General features: G+C 40.3%; 1 protein-coding gene across 6 annotated transcripts in view; it reads left to right on the top strand.

The window, feature by feature from the left end:
• Positions 1-22,259, top strand: part of BBS9 (Bardet-Biedl syndrome 9) — a 362,362-nt gene that overhangs the window by 210,270 nt on the left and 129,833 nt on the right. The window lies entirely within an intron of this gene.

Consider the following 22,259-nt stretch of genomic DNA (forward strand, 5'->3'; position numbering starts at 1 on the left):
TGTAATAATTTTCCTGTGGTATGGTGGTTACACTTTGTGCCAGCTGATTAAAATATGGTCATTACTTGTCTTTTGTGGTGAGACTTCCTAGAATTTCAGAAAAATATTATTGGATATAGTAAAATGAAATTATACTGGCTATAAAATATGCTACATACAGCGATGACACATTTTCTGGAAAGACTTAATGCTACCGGGAACTGTGATATAGTGTTAATGTATTTTAAAAGCTGCACTGTAAGATACTGCCTTGCAGTTTAATAAAGTGTCTGGTAAATTCTCAGGGTTTGACTATAAGAATTTCACATTTTGCTTACTAAGTTGTACCTTCACACTTCTTTTCCCCTCTCCTTGTCTGATTTTATTCTATAATATTTATTATAAAGTGTATTTGAGTGTTGCTTGGAATCAGAAGTGTTTATTGTGGATGGGTGTCGAAGTTAAGAAAAGCAGCTTAGAGGTTGCAGCCAACAACAGTCAAAAATAAAGTCCTTATACATCTGAAAAACTCAGTCAATTGTATGTTTACAAAGCATTCAGCTGCTTGTTTGCCCAGCTCACTGTACCACAGACAGGCAGAGAGTTGGAATAGATAGTTAATTTCAATAGCAGAATTTACATTAGCTAATTTTTAATAGTGGAAAGGAAAGAGGGATCTCTAATGCAGCAATGTATAATAATGTCACTGTGTAAATTAAAACTTAAAAATTAGTACCTGCCTACAAAAATATAGGAGATCCCCTGAAGGCCTAAAGCTCTGACTTTCTACAGTGCTAATTACTTCTGGTCCTCATCGAACTTCAGGTCATTAGGAAAAGAGAGCCTGTTACAGCTGACATAAATATGGTTTAACCTTTGCTGTCTGGATATATTAAGTAACCTCCTGGTAATGGAAAAGTATATAATCTCTCTGATGTAGGATACAATCCTGATTAAATTCCAACTTCAGGCAACTAGACTAATAAATCACAAACATATGGCAGGTTGTTTCTCTTTGTCTGATGCTCCAGTCTTCTGATCAAGCACATATTTGTTTTTCAGTAGATAGTGTTCTCCCATATTTAAATAACCTTACTACTGGAAAGACTAGTGTGAGTGGAAAAGTGTAGAAATGTATTCATGAGATCCAGAAACAACAGCATGGGGACCCACATATCCTAGTGTCTTAGCCCATGATATATATTGAGACTTGCGTCACATAGCTGGCTGTTGTTGCTTTGTAACTATAAAAGGCAGAATTAAAACTTTGAAAGCTTTAAAAAAGTCTTTAGGTTTACAGCCATGTGTTATATGAGTGAGTTTAATTCATTCATGGTAAGAATTGACTGCCATCTGCCAGTTAGTGCTGCAGTATAGAGAACACAGAATCTCTGCCACCGAGCTGTCTGGAAATTCTAATTGCTATGAGTGTAAGAGCCAAGGGAGCTACTTAAACCTGAAGGTAACGGTAGGCATGAAATTACAACCTTTCAATGTTTTTCTGTACGTGATATTTTTGGACTGAGTTCTTGCTCAGACACCACAGACTACTTCAAGACCATGGTGATTACAAAGAGCCCTCAGTATTTTCTGTGTCTTAAGTATCTTTGAGTTTGCATTTAATTTAACTATGTGCAGTAAATAAAGGAGAAAAATGGACAAAGTAGAGTAAAAGTAATTTTTCTTGATAATATCCTCCTTCATTTCCTAATGGAGTTCAAGATAGATTCTGTTTATAAATTGTGAGTTGTTTGTTTGATGACCCTAGTGGGTTCACTTCCAACTCAGGGTGTTCTGTGATTATGTGATAATGTGTTGTATGAGCTCTGCAAAGAGCTGAGGGAAGTGAGGAACTGAGACCTGTAAGACTGTTCTGTGCAAAAGTGTGCTGCAGGGCATCATCCTGTCACAGACTTGCAAATTATCTCTTGCAAAATGTTATACTGAGACTTTCCAGGCAGCTGCTAAGCATGTGAGTGAGACTTTTGGCTTTACTAGGAAGAGTTACTTGGGAAAGCAGAAAATGACATCTAGCAGTTATCTAGAAGTCTGTGCAAGGATAGAATGAATGTTTTTAGCTCAATCACAGAGTCTCTTTGGAAGGGGAATTACTGGTTTTATGAAGTTTTCTTTTAATTGCTGAAATAGTTCTCACTGGGTTGTTTTTCTTATTTATTTTTTTCCTAATCCAAGTACATTATGATTTCATAGTAGAGAACGGGATCACATTTGTTATATTTGAAAGCTAATGGTATTATTGCACTTGTAGGAGTAATCTTTTAGATGGCTTTTGCTTTGAGTAGGTAGAGACAAAATACTCCTTTGAACTTTCTCTGTCCCGGTGAATTGAAAAGAATTCTTCCATTTTTTGCCATGTCCAGACATGGAGTCTGTGTGCATTGTATTGGGAGGAATAATGTTAGCATGATAAATTCCTGCTAATTTTGTTCTTGCTGTTTTGGTTAGAAGGATGACAGAGCAGTATATATTGCATGTAGATTCTGTATGTGGACTGCACAAGCCTTGTGGAGAGTTTGAATGTAATTTGAAGCTCACTTGTTATGTCTTTACTTTTTTCATGAGCTCATAGCAATAATACAAATGCTGACCTCTACTGCAATCACAAATATGAACATAGCTGATTGTAGACTCTGTATAGGTACTGTGGAGTCCCTTTCTCTTCTGATGTATTCTTCCTGCTGTCTTCTGTTTTATTCTTTGCAAGTTACGAATTTCTAGCTAGAGTTGCACCTGCTTGAGTGGTTTGATTTTTATGAAGAAGTTTTCGTGTGTTCTAGAAGGTAACAACAGAGATTTGCAGATCTCCACTTCTCAAGCTGTCACTTGTGATAGAATATTTCTGATGGAATTAACTGAAAATAGGGTTTGTCACAAAGCAATACAAGGTAGTTCTTGTACCTGTAGGCTTTTTAGAGAGATCTCTAAGGAATATGTGAAACAACCTTAAAACAACAATTCGACTGTGCTAGTGGGGAGCTTTAGGATGTAATAATATATGCATTTATCAGGATATAGCCCGTGAAGTAAGTATTCTGAATTCCTTGTATGCTCTGTGTAACATGCTACTTACTATGAAAGAGAATTTCCTAAGACCATTTTTCCAACCAATATTCCTACTGAACATTTTAGAGTTTAATGCTGGTAATTCATGATTAACTTCACTAAACTGATGGAAAAGGAGATGAAAAGTTAGTATGAATAAAAGAATGTTTGGGTTGAAAAACATGTCTTGTTTGGTTTGGGTTTTTTTTTTTTTTGTTTTTTTGTGTGTGTGTGTGAAACCGTTGTGCTGATTACTTTGTAATTTGCTTACTAGTTCAGGGTTTTACAGCACTTGAAGTCAGATTTGTTAAGTGTCAGGATATGCAGGTATTGAAATGTTCACATTATGTGGAAATTTCACATAGTAAGACTTGATTTTCCTGGCAAAATTTATCATGCTGCAAACCTGTCCTCTAAATAATCGGCCTAAACAACAGCAAAAAAAGTCTTTAATATTTAGGAAAAATATTTGACTTTTTTCATGATAATTCATAATAATCGTCTCTTCCTGAGAAAGCAGTATGGCTCAGTATTTACTTTTATTATTTAAACGCAAATATTGCTGAGAAGCTATGCATGAGACCAAAGATTTAGCATTTGTGTTTGCTACTGAGCTTCCACTGTTTTAGTTAAATTCTTTGTATGTTGCTGTCATGCAAATATTTAGATGACTTAAAGATTAAATTTTGAAATTCTTATCTTCTGTGATTAGTAAAGTAAATAAAGTTCCATGGTTTAATATTCAAAGCATCTAAGACCAAACACTGTCTCAGCATTTATATTTATGATTGGAATAGATTTTTAACTGTCTTTAGTTTGAATCTAGCTTATTATTTTTGGTTAAATAGGCAGATATACACAGATGACTACGAGGTTGAGCTATAAAATCTAGTAAAGGAAGGCATTGAGTCAGATTTTCAAAACACCCTCCAAAGTTGCACCCAGACATTGCACAGCTGCATGTCTTTAGTATATTTTATTTATTTTGTTACTTTTTCTTCAACATTGAATGGCAACGTTCATGTAGATGTTGTAGGTGCCATTTAAGAGTATCTTTCAACTTTGCCCTTCTGATCAAAGATTACTGTTTTTAAGAGCCTCAACAATTTTAGAAACTATCCGATGGTTCCAGCTCACAAAGATGTTTAGTTGAACTAACTTTTTAATAAACAAGATTGAAACTACAGTAATTTCACGAATACAAACCGCACCGTTTTGACCAAAATTTTGCTCCCACACCAGAAATGCGGCTTATATTCAGGAGCGGCCAATATGTGAATAATTTTCTGACATTTTCAACCTTGGGAGTGCAAACCGAGTCAGTGCAAACTGCAAAGTTGAGCACCTGCCAGTAAAACCCTGCATTTATGCGGTTGTTACAAATTGGTTACTCTGTTGCATGGCGGGTGGAGCTGTTCCGTGCAGGCAGCACAGGGGGTGGGGAAGGTGGGGCAGCTCCCTCCTGCTGACCCCGTGGCTCGGGGGGAGGCAGGGGCTCTCTCCTGCTGGCCCCGCGGCTCAGGGGGAGGCAGGGACTCTCTCCTGCTGGCCCCGCGGCCTGGGGGGAGGCAGGGGGCTCTGTGCTGCTCGGCCCCGTGGCTTGGGGGGCTCCTGTCCCTCGTGCTGCCGCCGCAGGAGCGGGGCGGCTCCATCCTCGCCTCCCACCACCGCCGCGGGTGCCGGCGGGCTCTGTGCCCCTCCTGCCACCACGGGGCAGTGCCGGGCCAGGGTGAGCGAGCCCCAGAGGCAGCGACGGCCCACCCTGAGCAGCCCCGCTGAGCGGCAGCGCCAAGATAGGCCACCCAGCCCTGTTGGCAGCCCCAAGCTCACACGGCCGAGCCGAGCCAGTAAACCCCGCCCTGCCGTGATTCTGTTACTATTTGGCAACTTTGTTGCATGCAGATCCTCCCTGCGAACGACAGAGTGGCTTATACTCAGGTGCGGCTTATTTATGGACAAAAAACGAAATGTTTGCCAACACCCGACGATGCGGCTTATACTCAGTGCGGCTTGTATTCGTGAATTTACTGTATTTTCCTTTAAAGGATCTGGGGACACATTTAAATTTATCTATCTGCTTAATTTTTCTTATGAGTACCCAGCTGTGTGAAACTGCAAACTACATCTGCTAAGTAGCTCATCAAAAAGTGATGTAATATAAGATAAAAATATGCGATAGTATTTAATGTAATTTATTTTAGAAAGGAGTACTCTTCAACACGTGGCTTTGTACAGAGAGATAGTAAAGAGCTTTTGGATATAAATGGTTGCCTGCTCTCCACTGAGTCTTTATTCTTGTGCTGTACTGTTCTTGTTATTATTTCTTGCCTTGTTATTATTTCATACACATATGAAGAAAGGTATATCCTGGAATTTGTTTTGACGGGTGCCTAAATTTGCTGTAAGAACTCTAAAGCAGGTCTGTGAAAGATGTCTATTTTCTCTCAGACATGTGTTGTTTATATATTGGACTAATAACTGCCCTACATTTTCAACATGCATGAGTAAGGTACGGATAGCCTTACTACTGTTTTGTGATTATCATAATTTGCTGCACTAATAATCATTTCGATACTGATGTTTCTGCCAATTGCAGCAAAAAGTACAGTAATTTCACGCGTATAAAGCGCACCCTTTTGACTAAAATTTTGGTCCGAAGCTGGATGTGTGCCTTATACCTTGGAGTGCCTTATATATGGACAAAGTTTAGAAATTTGCCGACCCGGAAGTGTGAGCCTGCAACAGGCCCAAGCTGAGCCTGCCCGGCCCCGAGCGGGGCTGGGGCCCCCCCACTGTGGCAGCTATGAGCAGGGCCAAGCCTGCCCCCCATGGCAGCCCCGGACAGGGCCGGAGCCACCCCCTGCAGTGGCACAGAGCAGGGGCAGGGCCGCCCCCCGCGGCAGCCCCAAGCCTGCCCAGCCCCTAGCTGAGCCAGTAAACCCTGTGATCGCTAGATTCCGTTACTAATTCATTACTTTGTTGTGTGTGGATCCTCACTGCAAAAAAAAAGCGCGCCTTATACGCCGGTGCGCCTTATATATGGACAAAGTTCGGAAATTTGCTGACACCCGGAACTATGCCTTATACTCCGGTGTGCCTTATACTCGTGAAATTACTGTAATTTTTTGTGATCTCCAGAGCAATTCACTTTTCCAGGTTAGACAGTGTAATAAGACAAATAAATTGTAATACTAACTATATTCAAGATGAGATTAAATAAAAGGGAAATGTTTAAGTTAAACTAAAGATAATTTTGAAAAAAATGTCCATACTGTCTGGAGAGGGATTTCATGCCCATAGTGAACTTTATAAAGAATCAGCTGAATGAATCAGTACTGTTGGCAATACGGCCATTTCTGCTGTTCATGGTTACAGTCTTGAAACTGAACTTCTGTCTGAAGTTTACTACACTCATGGCAAGAGTAAGAACAACAGACTTATTTTTTAAAAAGCACTGAAGGCCCAATTAGCAGGGCTAATCTGAAGGGGTAATTGTGATGCTGGAGTTTGAGTAGTTTCAAGCATTTTGACAAGTGAGTTGCAACACAATGTTTGGTCATTGGCTAACAAAGAATCCTGAATTAGAAACAAATCTGTCAGGAATGCAGAAACTTGTGATGACCTCAGGGAAGTGAAAGCTCCTTCAGACCTAACCTCTTTAGTTGCTCACTTAAGTATTTCCCAGTGATGTATTGTGATATTATGAGACTAGATCCTTGTTACTTTCTGTATGGACATATGCAATAGGAAAGATACCAGGAGCCTGCAACTGGCCCCATCTAATACTTTAAAATTGCTAAGCTAATTGTTTCCACAAAACAAAGTGCAAAGAAAATCATTGGGCTACAAAAAGCCTGGTTTTTTGAGAGTTGAAGAGATTTATGGAGGTTTTCTTTTCCACAGAATCTGTTTTTCTAAAGAGCAGTATGCTTAAGAGATTAATGTGAGAATAAGTCAGTACCAAATGAAGTGCAGTTCCTCTTCTAGCAGGAACTTGTATATACATCTCCCCTGAAATGTAATATAGCACATGAGAACACAGTAAGTCTTATATATGTTCTATTATTTGCAGATTTGTACTTTATTATAATGTATATTGCCAACTGCAGTGAATAAAGATATCAGTCTCTGTTTGTCCCATACCAATGGTTGTTATAGTGTTCTACAAAATGTTTTCATTCAGAGGTTATAAAAGTCTGAATAATTCCACTTTGTTTCATGACTGTCAATATAACAAAAAACTGCGGGCTACCTTGTGCTCTGCTTTGTGCGTTGTCTTAGAATTTGCTGTGACATCATAGAAAAGGTAGGAAATGAACATAGTGTAAAGAACCTGACCTTTTTTTTCAAACTTGGTGGCTTTAATAGAAAGGATTGTTTTTGTAAAGTTTGTTTTGTTTTTAAAGAAGAGAGAATTTAAAGGCATTTTAAAAATTATTAACAAAAGTTTGTTATTGCTGCAGTTAAGGAGCAGTAAAGAGTGATACAAGGCATAACAGCATTTTCATGGCCATATCCAAAGCTTTCTAGAATCTATCAATAAGCCTTTCCTTATTTTTAACAAGACCTGAACATGATAAATCCTGATGGATAATGGAAGGTAAGGAATACAGGAAAGATAGTTTGAGAAGAGAGGGCATGCTAAGAAACATACCCCAAAATCAAAATTAAATGCATTTTTAGGAATTGCAGTTAGGTTTTGTAGGCAAGAAAGGGAAACTGTAGTGCAGTGGAAGGAATAAAAAAAAAAATAAAGAGAAGCTTAAAAACTTGTTTTTGTGGCTAAGTGCTGGTTTTCATATTTCCTTGGCAGTTTTATTGTATTACTATGAGCTTAAGAGATGTAGATGATTGTCTATCACTGGGATTCATTCACACACTTGTCTTCTGCAAGTAAAGATGGGCAGAAGAGAAACTAGTCAGACTTCTGTGTTATTTGCTGCTGCTTACTTTTCATTTGTGTTGGTGGAGATTAATAGTCCATCTTCCTTATGAGTGCTCATAAGACTTTTGTGTTGCTATTGTTTCCTCACACCAGTTATTTCCTTCACTGCATCAGGTGTTGCCATTTGAAGTACACACTACAAATATGCCCAGCATTTTGAATTTTTTTCTCATGGATTTGAACTGCTGGCTGTTTTCTATAGCTCAGGTGAAATCTTTTTACTGAATACTCAATAAAACTTGTTTCTCAACACATTTACTCACCTAATGCATTACTAACTCAACAGCAACACAAATTTTTGTACCTACTTCTTTGTTTAACTGGGAAATTATAATTTTTGTTCAGAACATGGATAACTTTGAATTTCATACATTCTTTGTATTATTGCAATATTCCTGGTTTCACTTCTTTTGTCAGATCTTTGTTGGTTTGTGAGATAGTACACAGATATCTGTGCTACTTTCTTGACGTTAGAATATAGAACAGTATATATAAAATTTACATTCTGCTGTTGATTCTTTGTTTATTTGTGTTAGATATTAATGGTTCCTATATGTTAATGTTAGTCTTTGAGAATGATAAACGTTTCATTCTGGTTTCTAAGGAGGTGTTATTTAAAAAAAAAGAGAGGGCGAATAAAAGAACAGAGAAACTCATCAACATACTATTTGAATGCCTGTTCAATATTCCAAGCTAAGAAGAATTTAGATGCTACCAGGCATATTAAATCCTGCTCAGGTTTTCATAACCTGGACAACACAGTTGGCTGGCAGACAGACAGTTTTGGCTTCTACCATCCATCTTTATATAAAAGAGGTAATTAAATCGGAGGCATTCAATAGAGCAAAACAGAGCCAAGTACTCCACTTTAAGATCTCCTCTACTGCTGAAAAGCAGTACTACAAATTTCAGGAAATCCCAAAAACTCATTGGGCATGCCAAGAAGGACTTTTTCTGATGCAGAAACTTCGAATTGGGTGACTTATATTTTATATATGTTAACCTCTTAGTAAGGTTAACTTCTATCCTAAAACTGTTTCACCAACTTTTTTAGAACCCTGAAGTTAATATTTTTGTAATAGTTTGATATATCCAATGAGTATTAGTTATTTGTTAATTCCAAGATTAACCTTTAAAATGGTTTTCCAAGTCTTTTTTTCCAGGTTATACAAAATGCCAAGACTCACTTTTAGCTTGTCAATATTGACCACCAAATGGAGATTAGCTCTAGATCTTTAGGAACTGTTGGCTGGAAAAAAAATGACATTGTGGAAGTTTTAGAGGTTATTTTCCAAAATATCTTTTTAGAAGTAATCTTAGTGTCTTGTGCCCGTTTCTCCCCTCACCATTCCAGAAGGCAACCATCCATATTATGAGTTAATGGCTTAAGCGTTTTTGGTTTTTTTTTAAAAAAAGAAAGGACTGTTTTTGAGATGCAGGATTGTATGAAAGCACCTGAAACTGCTAGGATCAGTTCTCTCTCACTGAGGGCTGATTCTGCAACCACCTGAAAAATAAGAGATTTGAATGGGAACAGTGGCTCTCATTTAAAGAACTGCTGACATGCCTCAAGAGTGACCACATTCCTACATGCTCTTTGTTGGAGAGTGTTATTGGAACTGCAAATAGGTTTTTCCATGTCATTTTGTGGCAATTATCAGGGCCATTATAAACCACTTTGGAGCTTTGAATTGTCACAAAATGGATATTATTAGTAATATGGATGATGTATATTGCCAGTTCACATCATCTTAGTTAACTAATATTGTGAATAGTATTGAAATATTTCTGGATTTTGAATAATAATTGTTTTCCTCTTAACTATAAGAATGAAATAGTCAAAATGTTACTGCACCATCAAGGTTCTACCACCCACAGCTTTTGATTGCCATGTTTGTACATGTAGGTGGTACTTTGATGCAGGTGTTGATACGTTTCAGAAGAGGCTTGTACCCCAAATCCCTAGTCTATTGTAGATAAAAATTTTTCTCAATTTGGTCTGCTGGAGTGGTACAAATTTTGGTCATGCAAGCGGTAGTTCTTAAAATTGGTTCCTTAAAATGGACACTGAAATTCTTATTTTACATTTGTATGCCCTAGTGTTAAGAAGTCGTCCACAGTTTTTAAATTCTCCACTCGCTTCTCCAGAGTGAACATATGCCTAATCCACATTGTACTTTTAAAAGTAGTATCTTTTGGGGCTCCATCCCTGTGTGCTGTCACAACCATCACAACTGATCAACTGTCATAAACTCCTTGGTTCTTGAATTGGTTCTCATTGCCTGTGGTTGTGAGAGGCAGCACATGTGACTATGTATGACCTAATGCTTGAATCTATCATATTTTTAACTTCACTGTAGAATTAAATGTAGTAGTTATTGACATTTTGACTGTAGCTAATGCAGGTCTTCTCATGTTTATTGATCAAAGGACAGATGAATTGTAATGGCAGAATTCAAAAGTCAGGCTTCCAGAACTGAGTCAAGGTCACCACACTTACGAGGGTGATTGGATGACCTTGTTAAGGAATTGTTTAATACCCAAACAGTATTACACTTAGAAAGATTTCCGGAAAAGGGACAAGCAACAGCAGAGCAGTAGCCCTTGTTATTAAAATCAACAGTTCCAGCAATGCAGTGTTTATAACTTACCCTGAGGTAAGCAGTTATTTTGTCAACCTCATCAAATATTTACCAGCGATCTCTGCTAAGAACATTCTGAGTTATTTTGTATTGTTAAGTATCTTCTCAACTATTTCACTTGTTAGAGTAATTATGCCTTCCTGTTGTTGGGTGTCACTCTCACTCGTAGTATTAAGCCTACTGAAATGTTTTCGAAAGTAGGATATGAGGCTGAAGTAGGAACGAATAAAAAACAGGGTACGTGCTAATTTGTATTAACTTCTAGAACATGCAACTACATGTACTCCTGCTGCACAAAGCAGTGCATGAAGCAGGTGTGTCTTCCCTGCCTGTGTTAGCGTACATTGTTAGCGTACATCTATACTCATGCATGAGGGTTACTAAACAGTAGGTCAGTGCACAAGGCTGAATAAGTTTAGGGCTTTGGAAGCACAGGCTGGAAGCAAAACCAGTTTGTGTTTCCTAGGACAGATTTTGGTTTCAAAGTTTGGTTCTATTTTAATGAGAAAAATAGGAAGATCTTCCAAAATGTTAATCAGAACAGGATATGATATTTTGTGTGGTGTTAGAGCTAGGTCTGATTCCTTTCATGGTACCCCCCCCCCCCGCCCTACCCCCCCCCCCCCCCAAAAAAAATTATTATCTCGCTTAATGAAGACACATTTCTTTTATTAGTATCATGTTATTTTATAGCCCACCTTGCCTCACAGGTCAGGGGGAACCACAAGAGAAACACTGTAGTTCTCTTAGCTTGCTCAGTTTCTAAACAGAGTGAAAAATTTTGTGGCACCAGTAGGCTACATAGCTTTTCAGCTCACTGTGTGGTTACTATCTACCAAATGAGATCCTACTTAACAAAATCTGAATTCTTCATTTAGTTGTCTTTAAAATTTCTTTAGGGCCCTTGCCTTCATGTTCATAGTTGGATTGAAAGTGATTTTTTTTTTTCTAAATGTACTTTGGCTCATAGATGTTGTAGGTGTCTTCAGATCTAATAACATGAGTGTCATGGACAGAGTGATGGTCTGTGTAGTACTGTGCAGTACCCCCACTATGTGTTAGCACCCTGGAGGATACTACTTTAGAAGTTAGAAGCTAAGTTTGTTTTCTGGAAAATAGCCTTAGCAAAATGTTTTGGATTTTGATGTGATCTCAATCGCATTCAAGAAAACCTTGAATGAAAAAGTTAGGAGTAAGAAATAGTAAAATTATATGAAGTTAGACAGTCAGAGGTCTCCTGTGGCTCTATTTATCAAGAAAATTTTGTACTTTTCTAGCTTTATTCTGTTGTGTATATTCCAGCAGATGTTGTATTTTTTTACACCACTGAGTAATAACAATTTGTCACTTTGAGCTTGGCAACTGCTGTCATTGCTGGTAAGAAAGATGAAAAAAGAACAAGGTAAAAACAGGGGATAGAAAACAATAGCACAGTAGAAAATACATTAAATGTACCACATCACATGGGTATTACATGGGTATGACTCCCCTATAGTCATTATTCAGTAAAGGTTTTAATTGTGAATAGCGTAATAAAAACATGTGCATGCTTTCCTCTGGGCTGCATTGCTAGCAGCATTAAACAAGCAATCACTGCAACTATTCCTTAGGCCTGTTGCAAAACATGCCTGAAGGATGCAGGAAAGGAGAGCATGAACATCCCTATGGCAGCAAGCCATAGCTATGTCAAATTAAGTATAAAATGTGATTGCCTTCTAGCATTTGACTCAATCAGCTGTCTTAACTATTCACCTCATAGTGTCAGGAGCATGAGTGCTGGATCAAGGAATAAAGGAATGGGGAAGCCACATCTGTTCCACCTTATGTTAGCCTGTGCTGTCACAGCAGCTAAAGCACAATCAAACCCTTAAATAGGAGCATTGAGGAAAGAACTCAGAATGCTAATAGGATATTTTAAATTGTGTGCTATGCCTTATTAAGCTTAATTGTATAGTTATTCTGAGTTGTCATACCTAATGATCCAGTGCTAGAAATACTAGTTTATTTTTATGTCATGGAAGGTGGCTTGCATATGATAGGGAACCTCTTCATTCTTGTGTTCACAGTCCATTGTGCCAGAACTCATTTATGCTTTTTCTCATTTATGGTAATTTTCTCACAGCTCTAAAACTGTGGACACAGGACCTGATCCAACAAAGTTTTAAAGCATATGCACTGCCAAGCATATATAGTCTCTCTGGACTCCCAAGGGAGTATAGTAGGAAAAGTGAAAATGCCCTCTGGTCTTTCTATATGAGCTCTATTTGGTCCTTCTTGGAGTAAAATTCATTGTAAGCCTGAAAGAAATGTCATATTAGGATAGCTGCTTCTATTCTCCTTAGCATTTGCTTGGTTTTGTCGACTGGCAAGTAGGTCAAGACTTCATCATGAACACGAAGCTGAGCCAACGCATATATACCCTTGAGCAGTAGTTTTAACATTTTAGAGTATTTATAGCTAACAGCTAAATTTTAGGATAACAAACTGTTCAAGGTCTGTGTTAGTTCATTTTCTCTAAAATACATTTTTTATTCTGGATTAATTCCAGATGTCTGACCAAGGACTAGAGTTCAATCTAGAATGATCCAAAATTAAATACCATTCTTTCTTTTCCCTTTGTTTCCAGGGAGGCTATCTGATAAACACAATATAATAATGTGTAATAACAATAAATGAGACTAAATTTTAAAAAAATGTGTTTGCTTTCTGATGTACTGTTCTGACCATTATGCACAGACTAAAAGTCATGTGTCACATCCTGTATTTCAGAGTTTCTTTTCTGGATCCTCAATATTTGGTATTTACAGTCATGTAATACACCATGGCCTTATTGTGTTTCTCTAATGCAAAGATCGACTGGAAAACAGACTGTTCAAACAAAATTGATTCCTTTTCCTATTAAGTGATAACTCTTAAGATCTGTATTTCAGATTATTTTTTCCATTGATCACCTTTGTTTTGAAGTGATGCCTCTTCTACTTTTTTTTTCCCCCTCCCATCTTGGAGTAATTTTGCTTATTGGAGAATGTTAAATTATTCTCAGTACTCAGCTTGTAATATTCAGTAGACGTGTCAAAAGTTCTAGCAATTATTGGTAGTTGTGAAGGTGATCAGGACTGCTGTATTTTCTGTCCAGATATGATGGCTCTGTAATTCTGTGATTTTTTTAGTCTGGATTTCATGCAGAAGAGTTAGGTAACAGTTTCTCAGTGTGTTGTGTATTTCTGTATTTCAAAGAACAGTCATGGGTGGCATGTAAAACTTACTATATTACGTTTAGAGAAAGATAGTTGAAATAAAAGCAAGATTTGAATAGTTTGCTCACTGATTAGAGTATGTTTTCCCCTAACTGAATTCCATCTTCTCTGTATTTACTATCCATTTGTTTGTTCTTTCAAATTCAGGGTCATTTCTTAAGCAGTTTAGGTCAATGGCTATCAGGGTTCCCTCCAGAGCTGAGCATTGACTCTCACTTCTTATTAGTCAAAAGAATGATTCTCCTTCAGGTTGCATTCCTTCTCCAGAAGTGTGAATGAGTTCTATTTGTAACAAGCAGGAATTTATACATAGGCAACTACAAATAAAGCAACAAAAGTATTGGCTCAGGCTGTTTCAGAAACACCCCTCACAGGTTCGTGTGTGAAGCTGAATTACAAAGTCACAGAAGAGAGGGGAGAGTAATATATAATACAATTGTCATAAATGATCAAAAAGTAGCTAACTGAAATAATAAGTATCCATGCAACTCAGTCTAGAAAACCAGAAAGAGTTTCCGAACTTTCTTCTGTAAAACAGTAGGAATGCATTTGTGGAAAAGATGGTAACAATTGAAGTTATATAGAAATTTAAAAATTATTGTAAGATAAATTAGGTATTGCAAGCAATCTTCTAACTCTCAAAATCATCTACCTAAATCACTATTTGAAAGAGAAATGGTTTGTTTGTTCAAGAGTTATTTGGTCTTGGATTTATCTGTGTAGTCATTTTTCATGGTTTACCTGCTGGGTGCCCTGTAGAAGTATTTTTGGTGTTTTTTTGTTTTTCTGGTTGGTGGTTTTTTTTTTCTTTTGGTTCCAAAAATTGACCTCAGTGTTAATGTCTGTAATTTTCAGATTAGCAACTTTGAGATGTACAGTAGTTTCATGAATACAAACCACACCATTTTGACTAAAATTTTTCTCCCACACCGGAAATGCGGCTTATACTCAGGAGCGGCTAACATGTGAATAATTTTCTGACATTTACAACCTCACAAGTGCCAACCAGGGTGCCGAGCCGAGCACCTGCTAGTAAAAGCCAGCATTTTGCGATTGTTACAAATTGTTACTCTGTTACGCCGCGGGTGGAGCCTGACTCCCTGCAAGCAGCACGGGGGGTGGGGAGAGAGGCGGGAGAACTCTCTCCTTCCCTCCGCTACCGCAGCCCAGGGGAGAGATGGGGCCTCCCTGTGCCGCCATTGCCGCGGCCCGGGGGGAAGGCGGGGGCCCCGTACCGCCATCACCGCGGCCTGGGGAGGAGGCGGGGGCTCCGTGCCGCCATCGCTGTGGCTCGGGGAGGAGGCGGGGGGCTCCATCCCCCCCCCCCTGCCGCCGCGGGAGCGGGGGGGGCTCCGTCCCTGCCTGCCACCACAGGGCAGCGCTGGGCCAGGGCGAGCGAGCCCAGAGGCAGCAACCGGCCCTGAGTGACCCCGCCAAACGGCAGTGCCGAGCTGGGCCCCGAGTGGTCCGAGCCTGCACAGCCCGAGCCGAGCCAGTAAACCCCGCCCTGCCATGATTCTGTTACTAATTGGCAACTTTGTTGCAGGCGGGTCCTCGCTACGAATGACAGAGTGGCTTATACTCAGGTGCGACTTATTTATGGACAAAGAACGAAATGTTTGCCAACACCCAGAGATGCGGCTTATACTCAGTGCGGCTTGTATTCGTGAAATTACTGTACTCAGTTCTAATGTCCCAAAAGAAGGCTAAGAAGGCAAAGGGGGCTCTTTCTTAAAACCAGTGAAATATTCTACTAACTCTTTGAAAGCAAATTTTTTATGCTTGTCTGCTCACCATTACCTGCTTGCACAGAAAAATAGAAGTTGGATTTGAGTTCCTGAGGTAGGTTTTTAAAACCATCTTAGGTCTTTGGAATGTGATTTTGCTAGATATGTATTATTGTCCATATTGCATATCCATGGTGATGTACTTTGTTCTCTATTTCTACAGCAAATGGGATGAGTTTTTAAATCTGCAGTATACATTAAGCAATGCTTGTTGCCTGATTTTGTCATAAGTAACAGTTTCAGGGCAGACTGTTCTTGGCAGGCACTGCTTGAAGTAGAATTAACAGGCTCATCATGATAAAGATCCCAAGAGACCTTTTCTCTTTGTACAGATATAAAATCACTGACAAAACTGTCTGTAAGAATCTCTGTACAGATGTTCCTTTGTTTTGTGAACCTCTCTTCTCTCAGAAAAAAATCTGTCTCCTACCTGTTCATATCCATTTACCCTGTCATATGACACCTCTTTCCACCTGCCATTTCAGTAGAAGCTGGAATCATTATTTTTGAGTTGTTCCAGCAAGGGGAAATTTGCCTTATGTTGAGATGATTTTGAGTAATTCGTAAAAAATTTTATTTCCAACATAGATTTACAGTCAATAGAAAATGGAATGCCTTGGGAATAGATTCATCTTTGCTGAAGTGGCAGAATAATTCTGATACTGGGACAGTGATAAACAAACTAATTTATCAGGTATTTTGGTGATAAGAACATTTGCATTGGACAAGTAATTTTGACCTATAGACTCAAATTTTTTCTCTTTCCTAAGGTTGGGCTTGTTAATTTCATGTAAGGGTAGTGTGCATTTAGGTGAGATCAGAAACAGTCCATCATGTTGTGAGCAAAGGAGCCTTAGTACAGGTCAATGTGCTGAAAAGCAATGTTTAAAATCATTTGATCATAAATTAATACAGAGATAAAATATATTGAGCATTTATGAAATCCAGTTTTTTAAAGACTGATCAAATTCTGAATCAATTTTCAGCTTTCTTAAATCTTGTCCTGTACAACCTGACAGCAAGTCTTGGTTTGTCTTGGGCCAGTGATGAATACAGACATTATATGGAAATATTATTCAAAACTTAATGAGCAATTCAGTTAAAATTTTAATTTTAATAACAAAATGGACAGCATGTTCAAGTGTTTGCTCTCCCACACTCCCGTTCAGGAAAGTGTGTTAAGACAAAGCTACATTACATATGTGGTATTCTCCTCTTTATATCTTCCATGCTGTCTCAAATCATTACCATGTTTTTAGATGATGTGTTAATGACCAGGTATTTAATAGAAAAGGAAAAAAATGGTAGCCAAGTACCTGCAGGAGGTTTGACAGGAGTGGAAATACAGGACCATCAACAATGGTAATGCAGTATCAAACCCAAGTACAGTTTTGTTTGAGTATAACTTATTGATCCAACACAAAAAGTGTGCCAATAGGAAAGTATCAACTTTTCCACCTTTGGAGGATATGCAGAGATCTGTAGCATGCTTCAATGGCGCACCTGAAACCTGAAAGAATGTTTAACCAAGTGCATTACTAAGAATGTGATAAAATAAACAATGCTGAACATGTGTGTAAGACACTCCTTATGCTTATGTGACTTGAAATGCACGTCCAGCTACTTACGTCCCTTAAATTCTACTGAACTCACCACAGTGGAATGACGCAAAGCTGCCAGTATCTTATATTTCATTCATTAAAACTTTAAACAAAAACCTCTTACTAAATTATTAACATTTAAAATCTCTTCTGGAATGAACTTCTGAGTTATTTCAGGTATAATTTATTATTTGAAGGTTTGTGCCTGTGTAGTTTTGAATTCAATTTCAGGATCTGCATAAGATTTATGTAGAGCTACTTATGTTTTATTGGAAAGTTTATCCAAATATTCAGGTTATTTACTTAACCTGTTAGATTTGGAAGGAAAAAGACTTTTGCCTTCTCCAAAGGTCAACCCTTCTAGATACCAAACATTTTAAAAAGACAAAAAGGGAAGACAAGTTTCTACTCTCTCCAATGAATCCATAGGTCAGAGTTTTGCTCCATTGACTTCACTATCTAGTATAGCAAAAGCAGATTACATTATTTTGAATATTGCTATTGGTTAGTATATCGTAACACCAATATATTCAATATGATTCATACCACCGGTAGGTTGTCTTTTAAATTAAATGCACTTTGCATCAAGCACGAAGAGTTGTATTTTGACTACAGTGGTTTCATGAATACAAGCCGCACGGATTATAAGCCGCACCCCCGGTGCCTCGACAATGTTGCTGTCTTTGTCAATAGATAAGCCGCACCCCGAATATTAGCCGCACATTCGTTCGTCGCGAGAATCCGTGCGCAGCTTTCACAAATTGGCCAATTAGTAACAGGATCGCGGCATAGCGGGCTTTACTGGCTCGGGGCGGGGCCAGGCAGGCTCGGCCCGCTCATGGTTGCTGACGGGGCCGGCCGGGTGGTGCTGCAGGCGCCGCCGGGCTCACTGGCCCCCCTCTCCCGTCAGCACCGCCCCGCCGCTGCGTTAACGTACTCGCCCTGCCGGCGGGCCAGGCACTGCCGCCGCTGGCAGGCATGCCGGCCGCCTCGCCGCTGCGTTAACGTAGTCGCCCTGCCGGCGGGCCAGGCACTGCCGCCGCTGGCAGGCATGCCGGCCGCCTCGCCGCTGCGTTAACGTAGTCGCCCTGCCGGCGGGCCAGGCACTGCCGCCGCTGGCAGGCATGCCGGCCGCGTCGCCGCTGCGTTCACGTAGTCGCCCTGCCGGCGGGCCAGGCACTGCTGCTGCTGGCAGGCATGCCGGCCGCGTCGCCGCTGCGTTAACGTAGTCGCCCTGCCGGCAGGCCAGGCACTGCCGCCGCTGGCAGGCATGCCGGCCGCGTCGCCACTGCGTTCACGTACTCGCCCTGCCGGCGGGCCAGGCACTGCCGCCGCTGGCAGGCATGCCGGCCGCCTCGCCGCTGCGTTAACGTAGTCGCCCTGCCGGCGGGCCAGGCACTGCCGCCGCTGGCAGGCATGCCGGCCGCGTCGCCGCTGCGTTCACGTACTTGCCCTGCCAGCGGGCCAGGCACTGCCGCCGCTGGCAGGCATGCCGGCCGCGTCGCCGCTGCGTTAACGTACTCGCCCTGCCGGCGGGCCAGGCACTGCCGCCGCTGGCAGGCATGCCGGCCGCGTCGCCACTGCGTTCACGTACTCGCCCTGCCGGCGGGCCAGGCACTGCCGCCACTGGCAGGCATGCCGGCCGCGTGGCCGCTGCGTTAACGTAGTCGCCCTGCCGGCGGGCCAGGCACTGCCGCCGCTGGCAGGCATGCCGGCCGCGTGGCCACTGCGTTAACGTAGTCGCCCTGCCGGTGGGCCAGGCACTGCCGCCGCCGCCAGGCTCGCCGGCCGCCCCCTCCCGTCTGCACCGCCGCCGCGTTTCCTCGCCCTGACCAGCACTGCAGGCCCCCGCACCGCCGGGCTCCCCCACGCTGCTGGCCCCGATTCTGCTGGGCTTCCCCCGCTGCCAGGCAGCCCCACCCGCTGGCCTTCCTGCTTCTGCCATGCTCCCCTGCACTGCTAGCCCCAGTTCTCCCGGGCTCCCCCGCCCTGCTGGCCCGGGCTCTGCCGCCCCCCCTGCCCCGCCCTGCTGGCTCAGGCTCTGCCGCCCGCCCCCCACACTGCTGGCCCCGCCTCTGCCAGGCTTTCCCACCTCAGCCGGGGCCGGCCCGGCTCCAGCTTGGCTTGGGGCTGCCGCGGGCTCTCACTTCCGTGTTGGCAGCTTTTAGAATTTTGTTAATGTATTAGCCGCCCCGGAATATTGACCGCACTTCCGGGTTTCCACCAAAATTTTGGTCAAATTGGTGCGGCTTGTATTCGTGAAATTACTGTACTCACTTTGGGCCCTAAGGAAGTGTTTCAATATCAGGAAACACAAGTGGAGCTTTGGTTCAACCTTCTTTGTTCATTCCACCTACATTCACAGCTTCTGAATAGTTAGAGAAGGAAAGAGTTTCCTCTAAAGAACTAGTGAAGATACACATATCTTTCCATGGATTGTTTTGGAGCTGATGCCTGAGTGCTGTGCAGGGGGCCACAAGGCATTGGGAAAAGCTCTACATTCATACCTGACAGTACCTTTGCTTTGGAACTTCTCACACCATGTTTGCGCATTTTGCTAATCCCACCTCAAGCAGTTCTGTCAGCCACTTCTCTGTGCAGCTGCAAAAGTGTTTGAGTCAGTCCTGAAAAGTTAAATGGTGAGGGTTGGAAGAGTGCTATTGCCTGTTTCAGAATGAGTATTGTTTATGCTCTTTGACTACGTTTGTAGAAGTGTAGCATCATCAGCAGGTTATCTGGCTGCTTGGGGCTGTGGAGGCTGATCTCTTAAATTCAGATTCCAAAGAGCAGGAATGAGTAACAGGTTCAGTGCAGTTTGTACAGTTTACACTGGAGTACTTAAAAGCAAGTACATGTGACAGTAGGCATAAGTTGTGGTCTAAAAAGTGATTGCAATGGTTGTGCTGAGCAGTGCAGGGCAAAAACTGCTCAACATTTGTGGAAGGAAACATTTTGTGTGGAGAGCTTGATGTTCACACTATCTATATTTCAGGGTGTTTAACTTCCGACTCTCTCTAATCTGGTCAATGGACTCCATTAGTGGTTAGAGTACATTTTCTAGCATTGCTCCATCTAAAGACCTCTCATCTGTATTTTTTTAGCTCTGTGATACATGAACCACAGTACAAAAAGTGGGATGACTTGAAAAGCTCCCTTCTGTTCCAAATTTAAGTTGCAATGTTGATGCATCCAGTGTATGTCACTGATAGTGCCAACAAAATTAACTGAACATGCTATTCAATTTTTACTCTATTTGAGTAAAGTGTTATTTTTAATTATTAAATATTCAAATTCTGCATATGGTATTTAAGCTTTAACTGGAATCTTTTCTTATGGTAATTGCAATTGTTTTCATCTAGAATATTTTATATTCCTGTTTCTGTTTTTACCTGAGTACTTCTTGTTATGGATCATTCACATATTGATTATATTTAAGTGTATTCCCACATTCAAGTAAAAATTGAAAAGTATATTTTAATCTCTAATCTCCCTGTTCTTACCTACATACTGACAGGTTTTTGCCCCCACTTGGAATAGGAAATGTTGCTACATTGTGCTGTACAACTAAAAGGAATTTTTCTTAGTGCATCTATCACTGCTTTATACTGTTATTAGTTGATTTTGTGTAGAAATTTAGAGCAATAGGAGTTTAAAAAAATTGAATATCTTTGTCTGCTAAGGGCTATCTTACTGCATGAAGAACTGACCAAATGTGTCTTTATCAGCAGAATGAAACATAAGCTGAATTTTTAAGTACCTTAGAGATACTTGCAGTATGATCTATGATCAGCTTTTGCAAAACTACAAGTGTGCCTTTTTGATAAAAAAATTTACTTCTGACTTTCTTCAACACTGGTTTAAGTTGCCTTTTACTACTGCCATGACTTCTCCCTTCTAAGGCTATGAACCAGGCTTTGCAAAATTTATCAGCTTTTCATTCTGTTTTTTTGACGCCCAGTTAAGTTGGTCTTTGTGTAGCAGTCACAATTACATTTGCTATTCAGTGGGTACATCTTTCATATAAATAGAACAAAAACTGTGTGCTGTGCAGTGTTTTTAATCTACAAACCTTTTCATAAATCCCTAAATAACAATAATCAGGAGTTGATGAAATTTTAGGATTCTTCTAGTCTGAGAGTTTAGTCAAATATTATGGGAAGTTTTGCAAGTCTCAACCTAATTTTGAAACTAGCTCTTTATTGCTTAGGTGCAAAATTTTGCAATCAGTTTACACTTATCCTTCAATGACGTGAACCTTTAATAACATATACAGCGCACTTCAGGATCCATTTACTGTTTAGGAAAGAATGGCTTGCTCAATGTAGATACTTGCCAAGTATATAGACAATTTCATGTGGTTGGGATTTTTTTTCAAGGGTTCTTATTAGAAAATACATTTTTTTCATATTGGATCCTTTTAAAAGGTGTTATTTTTCTGACCAGCTTGAACTTTGATATGACTTGTTCACCTTTATCCTCTATACGAGGATGTCCCCTGTACGTCAGGTCAGTCTGAAAGTGTTTACCATAACCACTTTTATTATCCTTACTGCCTCTTTAGACTCTTAACTGTACTTTTCTCGGTCTGATTTAAACTTATTTCTATGGAGAAAGGAAAAATACAACTGTACCTTAATAGGTTTATGTGTCCAAACTGTTCTGATTCAAACACCATTTCCTTTAGACAGAAATTGTCTTGGGAAGAAGTGCTTCTTTGAGGATGCTTTCCCTTAGTCATTGCTGCTCTGACAAGCAAAACCTTTTCTCAGAATGATGTACAAGGGATGAATATCTTTAACTCACTTTTTTCTTAACTAAATTGAAATTTTGTTTAATTTTATGTTCTCTCACCTTGTTCTGCAGGATAAAAAGAGGCATACTTAAAAGAACAAAAACTTTGAAGATTGATTATAATAGCTTTTAGGATCGACTATGTATTTGTATACATGTTTTTAATATTACAAATATAAATGGAGTATTCAAAT

Source organism: Catharus ustulatus, chromosome 1 (assembly GCF_009819885.2).
Source record: "Catharus ustulatus isolate bCatUst1 chromosome 1, bCatUst1.pri.v2, whole genome shotgun sequence".
In the NCBI taxonomy this organism is placed as follows: Eukaryota; Metazoa; Chordata; class Aves; order Passeriformes; family Turdidae; genus Catharus; species Catharus ustulatus.